The sequence below is a fragment of the Chiloscyllium punctatum genome, chromosome 13 (genome assembly GCF_047496795.1).
Source record: "Chiloscyllium punctatum isolate Juve2018m chromosome 13, sChiPun1.3, whole genome shotgun sequence".
Lineage (NCBI taxonomy): Eukaryota > Metazoa > Chordata > Chondrichthyes > Orectolobiformes > Hemiscylliidae > Chiloscyllium > Chiloscyllium punctatum.
The window spans coordinates 48,844,815-48,850,478 of record NC_092751.1 but is presented as its reverse complement, the minus strand read 5'-3'; the positions used below and the strand labels follow the sequence as shown (position 1 = coordinate 48,850,478).

At 42.3% G+C, this 5,664-nt stretch overlaps 1 non-coding gene across 1 annotated transcript; it reads left to right on the top strand.

The window, feature by feature from the left end:
* The first annotated feature begins 4,765 nt into the window (after window positions 1-4,765).
* Window positions 4,766-4,847, top strand: trnas-acu (transfer RNA serine (anticodon ACU)). The gene has a single exon. It is a non-coding gene; the product is annotated as a tRNA-Ser (tRNA).
* The last annotated feature ends 817 nt before the right edge of the window (window positions 4,848-5,664 follow it).

The following is a 5,664-nucleotide window of genomic DNA, read 5'->3' as shown; positions in this document are numbered from 1 at the left end:
TCGGAGGGCTTGTAGTATATGTCTGTAATTAGTCAGTCGCCAGAGTCGGTGATGGAGAGGTCCAGGAAAGTGAGGGAAGTTGCCAAGATGATGCAGATACATTTGAGGTCGTAGTGGAAGGTGTTGGTAAAGTTAGTGAGCAATTCAACCTCCTCGTTGGCGCACCAAAGTGGCCCCAAACATTCATCAATATAGAGGAGGATCAGGTGGAGGATGGTGACTGTGTAACTGCGAAAGATGGACAGTTCCGCGTATCTGACAAACAGGCAGGCAGAGTTAGGTCCTATGCGGGTGCGCATGGCTACCAGTTTCGATGGAGGAAGTGGGAGAATTGGAAAGCGAAGTTGTTGATTGTGAGGACATGTTCAGCCAGGTGGATGAGGATGTCGGTGGAAAGGCACTGGTTGGGATGCTGTGAGTTTAAGAAATGGAAGGCTTGCTGACTTCTGTCACGCAGATGGATTTGTACAGGGACTGGATGTTCATGGTGAAGATGACGCGTTGTGGGTCAGTGAAAAGAAATTCTTGGAGGAGGTGAAATCCATTGGGGTGTCACGAATGTAAGTGGGCATTTCCTGAAATGGGGAAAGAGGATTGTGTCAATTTAGGAGTAAATGATTCGAATGGGACAGGCTCAGGATGAGAGAATAGGTCGAATGGGACAGTCAGGTTTGTTAATCTTAGGAAGGAGGTAGAATCGGGAATTCCGCGGTTCACGGACAATGAGGTTGAAGGTTGTGGATGGGAGATGCCCAGAGCTGATGAGATTGTGGATGGTCTGGGTGATGATAGTTTGGTGAGGGGAGGAGAGTTTGCGATCGTGGTCTGTAGGAGGAGGTGCCTGCGAGTTGGCACCTGGCTTCAGCTTTGTTCCTCTGCCCGACTCACAATACTAATTCCTGATGAATGGCTTATATCTAAATCGTCCATTCTTCTGCTCCTCGGATGTTGCCTGACCTGCTGTGCTTTTCCAGTACAACACTCTCCACTCATTCATTATTACTGTCTGATATCACAGTCCCAGGTCCATGCTGTCTGTTTGATTCTACTGAGCACTGTTCTCATGGACTGCGACAAAATCTGCCAATCTGTCACAGAAACAGAAATTGCTGTTAAATCACAGGTGTGCTGTTTTTGTTTGATTTTCAGCATCAGCAATTTTTTTCATCTTGTTTTTTTATTTTCTGCCAATATGATTTTGCTAAAGATTACGTTAAATGTTTTAAATATGACTGTGATGGAACGGCCAGATTCCACCAGCTGGCTACTTTTATTTGGTTCACGTGACCAATGCCTTTCCATTTGGTCACCGCGCCCTACAGCTGCACTGCATATAAATTGACAAAATTGTGGCATTCTCTCCGATTGGTAATCAGGAGCGAGATCGATTGAAATATTGAAAACTTAAGATAAACTGATAAAATACGGGATATAAAACGGGAAACTGAAAGGGAAAGAGAGAACAGCGAATGATAATTTTTTGACAAAACTGAAATATAATTGCTCAAGATTCAGAAAGTTCTTTCATCCACAAACATACCATAATATGGAATGTAATTTTTGGGACAACCAATGCAAGCAGATTGCAAAATCTTAGTTTTAAAGTCTTGCTGCAACTGTTTTGGTTTTAATGAACGCACACATGGGACTCAGTGCTGCAATGATCTGCTAAAATGGAAAAGGAAATCCTTGGCTTCGAGGATACGTGGGGAATGTTGACTGATTCATCCCAGTAATGGCAGGACCGTCCTCTGGAAGCGTATGAGTATATTTTTTCAATGTTCCATGGAGTTTCGACTGAGTGGTGAAGGTAAAGTCTCCATTCACTAATTAATCATTCAGTAAAATTCAACACAGGGACCCATGAAATGATGGACAAATTGAACAAGAACACGAACATCCGATACACAATAGCTACGAGAATTACTGTGCGAAAACTGTTGATTTCAGATTCACGGTGGCCTTTAGTGATAGCATTTACTGTCCAGAACCAGTCTGCATTGGAATGATGGGAGACACCCTATGAAGTATTTGAACTTCAGTCGCCTTTAGAAATAGCTGAGACTGACTCAGGACATGGGCATTTCGAGATGTTGGCCTTACAAACCTTTCAGACATTCCGTGGAAGAAGAAAGGAAGACATAGAAAATTCTCGTCTCCATCGAGACGATGTTCATGAACTGGATAGACAGTAATTTACCTTATTGGAGTCTATAAATAGAGGCGTCATATTTAAAAAGCAAAGAGTTCATAGCGTAACTGTAAAATCTTTTTGTCACTCTCAGTGGGAACATTGTGTGTAATCCTTGTCCTCATTCTTCACCAAAAACATGTGAAGAAGTTAGAAAGGGCACAGACGCTGTTTCCTGGATAGCAAGATATTAGAAAGCCAAGTGACGTTGTTTACTGAGACATAACAATATCAGAAAGGATACAAACGGGAATATAGAAAGAATGGAGGAGTTTATTCACGAGATTTGGAAATGCTGGATGCACAAACACGCAAGTTTGATGTAAACAAATGAGATTTTCACATAACGCGAGGTTTGAATGAGTAAATCGGGGAAAGTCCCTCTTTCTAGTGAACAGATAACTTTAGTTAGAGCTTGAAAACCATTAGTGAATGATGAAGAAAAGTTTGGATGAGAGTTTCTTCCACTCAATAGAGTTACTTAAATCATGAACGACTTTCCAGAAATAAAACGTAGAAGCTGACTTCAGAGTGTTTCAAAAGATGCCCGATCAAACGGACAAGGAGAGAATATACCATTGAGTGAAAGTCAGTTTGGTTGCGTGACAATTTAGAATTTGTTGACTTCAGACACAAAGATATTTCATGAACACGTACAACTGAATAAGATTGAGTATAACAAGTTCATGGAGTGGTAAGGTGTGGCGTATTGTTCAAGGTGAAACTCTGAAAATGGAGTTGATGTCGTAAAATAACTGCAGACGGAAGTGATATCCTAATGAGTCGGAATTGAATCGTCACTTGGAGATGCAACACCTACTTTAAAGACTTGACCACATTCACATGATGTTATGTATATTTCGTACATTCTTAACTCCACCCAAGAAATCCACCAAGAAGACTCTGTCCTTTTGTATTGTTAACCCTCTGTACTTCTCTGCAGCACGCCAGTTAAGATAAAATATGCTCAGACCAAAATTCAGTTCAATACAATATTCAAACGGTCCTATGTGATTTCTTTGTTTATTATTGCAACAACCTTTGTGTTTTTGCAACAAACTGTGAAACATGAAACCAGTTCAACATCTATTTTCCCGGAATTTAACGCAGTGCACATGGGAAACGTTATCCATCTGCTGAAAAATCACTTCCGGCTCTCTCTACACACATGTCTCTTCAAGTTTTAGATACTTGCAGTATGTTTGTAGATCAAGGAGTCATTATCCAGAAGAGGTTGTTTCTCAATCCACAAACACGGGTATTTTCCCATAAACTTGGCTTTGCTCAATATCACCTTCTGTCCGTATCCCTCAACACGACGACAAATTGAAGCTGCTCCATGTGAGGCTCAAAATTAATCCTTCGGCACAGCACAGCCCACTATACTGAAACAGAGATACCGTGTACTGGCCACCTTCAGCACAGGAGCAACACATTAATGCTTACCTCCACATTCCTGGTTTTACCTTAACGTTTGGGAAACCGAGTTTCTCTGATTCCATGGCTAGTAACGGGGATTATATGATCATCTTCACCAGTGGTTCAGTCCCTGAGTGAGGAAAGTGGTGAGGTACTCATTGTAAAGATGGGTAGATTGATGAAATGTACAATTTCATCTTTTGCCTTCACTAACCCATGAGCTTTTTATTTTGTTTTGCATCTGTAGAAATCTTAAAATCTTCACTTTAACAGACTCAATGACAGGTCTCCATTGTGTCTCTGGCATCAAATTTCAAAATGTAAACCCCCTCTGAATTCTTCCACCTCAGTCCGTTGTTTGGGAAGTGTTCCTGTTGTGGGAAATGCACTTCCCCATGTGTCACCTGCTGCTCCCCGCATGCGCACTGGCACTGCACTCATTTTCCTTCTGACACTTGCTCACTGTGTTGCTGTGATCATACAGTGACTTGGTGTCGCACAGTGCAGGAAAATGATACAGATCAAGGTTTTTGCATTGTTGCCTTCAATTGTCAGTTTAGCCATATTTTGGATTTTGAAATTGTCTGTTCTGTACACAAGTGCGTGTCAAAAACATCTGAGCGGAAGTTAGGTGTTCCGAATAATGACATTGAGCACTATGCACTCTCCTCCAGTCTGGAAAACAATTCCTCACAGGCAATTTAATAGACAATTTACAGCAGGTGCAGGCGTAGGCCATTCTGCCTTCGAGCCAGCACCACCATTCATTATTATCATGGCCTGAACATCCTCAATCTGTATCCTGTTCCTGCCTTATCCCGATAACCCTTGATTCCACTATCCTTAAGAGCTCTATTCAACTCTTTATTGAAAGAACACCTCCTGCTGTCTCGGGTTCTTCATTCCGTTGACTTCAAATCTTCACAGAATTCAACAGACCTTGTTACATATTCATTTCCTCATTTTTGTTCAGATCACTGTGTGCATTGTGTGACAGTGGGAGTGCACTTGCCCCACAACCCAGGGGTCAGACCACAGTCTTGGAACCGTACTATGTTAAATATCATTTTACCAACACCAGGGAGAAATATCTGCTGCTCTGCATAATTTACCCAATTCAATTATTCATAAGGTCAGAGCTGGCCCCGGGTCTGTGACGAGGTGGCCGAGAGGTTAAGGCGATGGATTACTAATCCGTCGTGCCTTGCACGCGTGGGTTCGAATCCCACTCTCGTCGCTGTCATCAATGGCATTTCCGTGGTGCTGTTTTCAGATGATCACAGCTGTCGTATTGGAACGCTAATGGTCAGTTTATATGCATTGACGCTATTCCAAAATTTCCAAGAATGGTTTGAGCCTGTTGACTAAACTGTATTGAAATGTAGGTTGCATTGATATAATGAAAGGGAGCGCAGTTTCCTTTTGCAAATCAAGTTGCTGTGAACGTTTTTTCGTATGAAAGACATCCAGGAAAATCAAATAACGAGAGCTGCGAAGTGCATGTCTATGCAAAGGAATTCTTAATGAACGTTTTGTCAGATGAAATCTGAAGGAGTTTGAGGAGAAGTAATTCATCCTGGTGAGAAGAGCACAGCGAGACAGCACAAAATGATGGCGATACTTCAAAGGGGCAGGGCGTGTGTGTAGGGGCACTGAGAACTGGCTGTAAATGCACAGTGGAGAATTGCCAATGTTGGTGCCGTGCATGGGCACGGAAAGGCTGACACATTGGTCTCGCCCTCGCCCCTTGCTCTCGTCATTGATGAATGCTGGACATAAGGCACAGATAAACACAAGATGTGGGAAGCAAGCTCCCTCTCGTTATACACACACTGGATGCATCACATTGAACTATGAACAACTGGAGAAATCAGCATGATATCTTTAGGGAGTGAAACTAAACTGTGGACCAATGACCGCAGATTCATGCAACATAAACATGAAAAATAATTTAAAATGTAGGGTGAAGGTTTGCTTGCTCAGCTGTAGCTTTGATATTCAGACGTTTCATTACTTGGCTAGGTAACATCATCATCAGTGGCGACCTCCAAGTG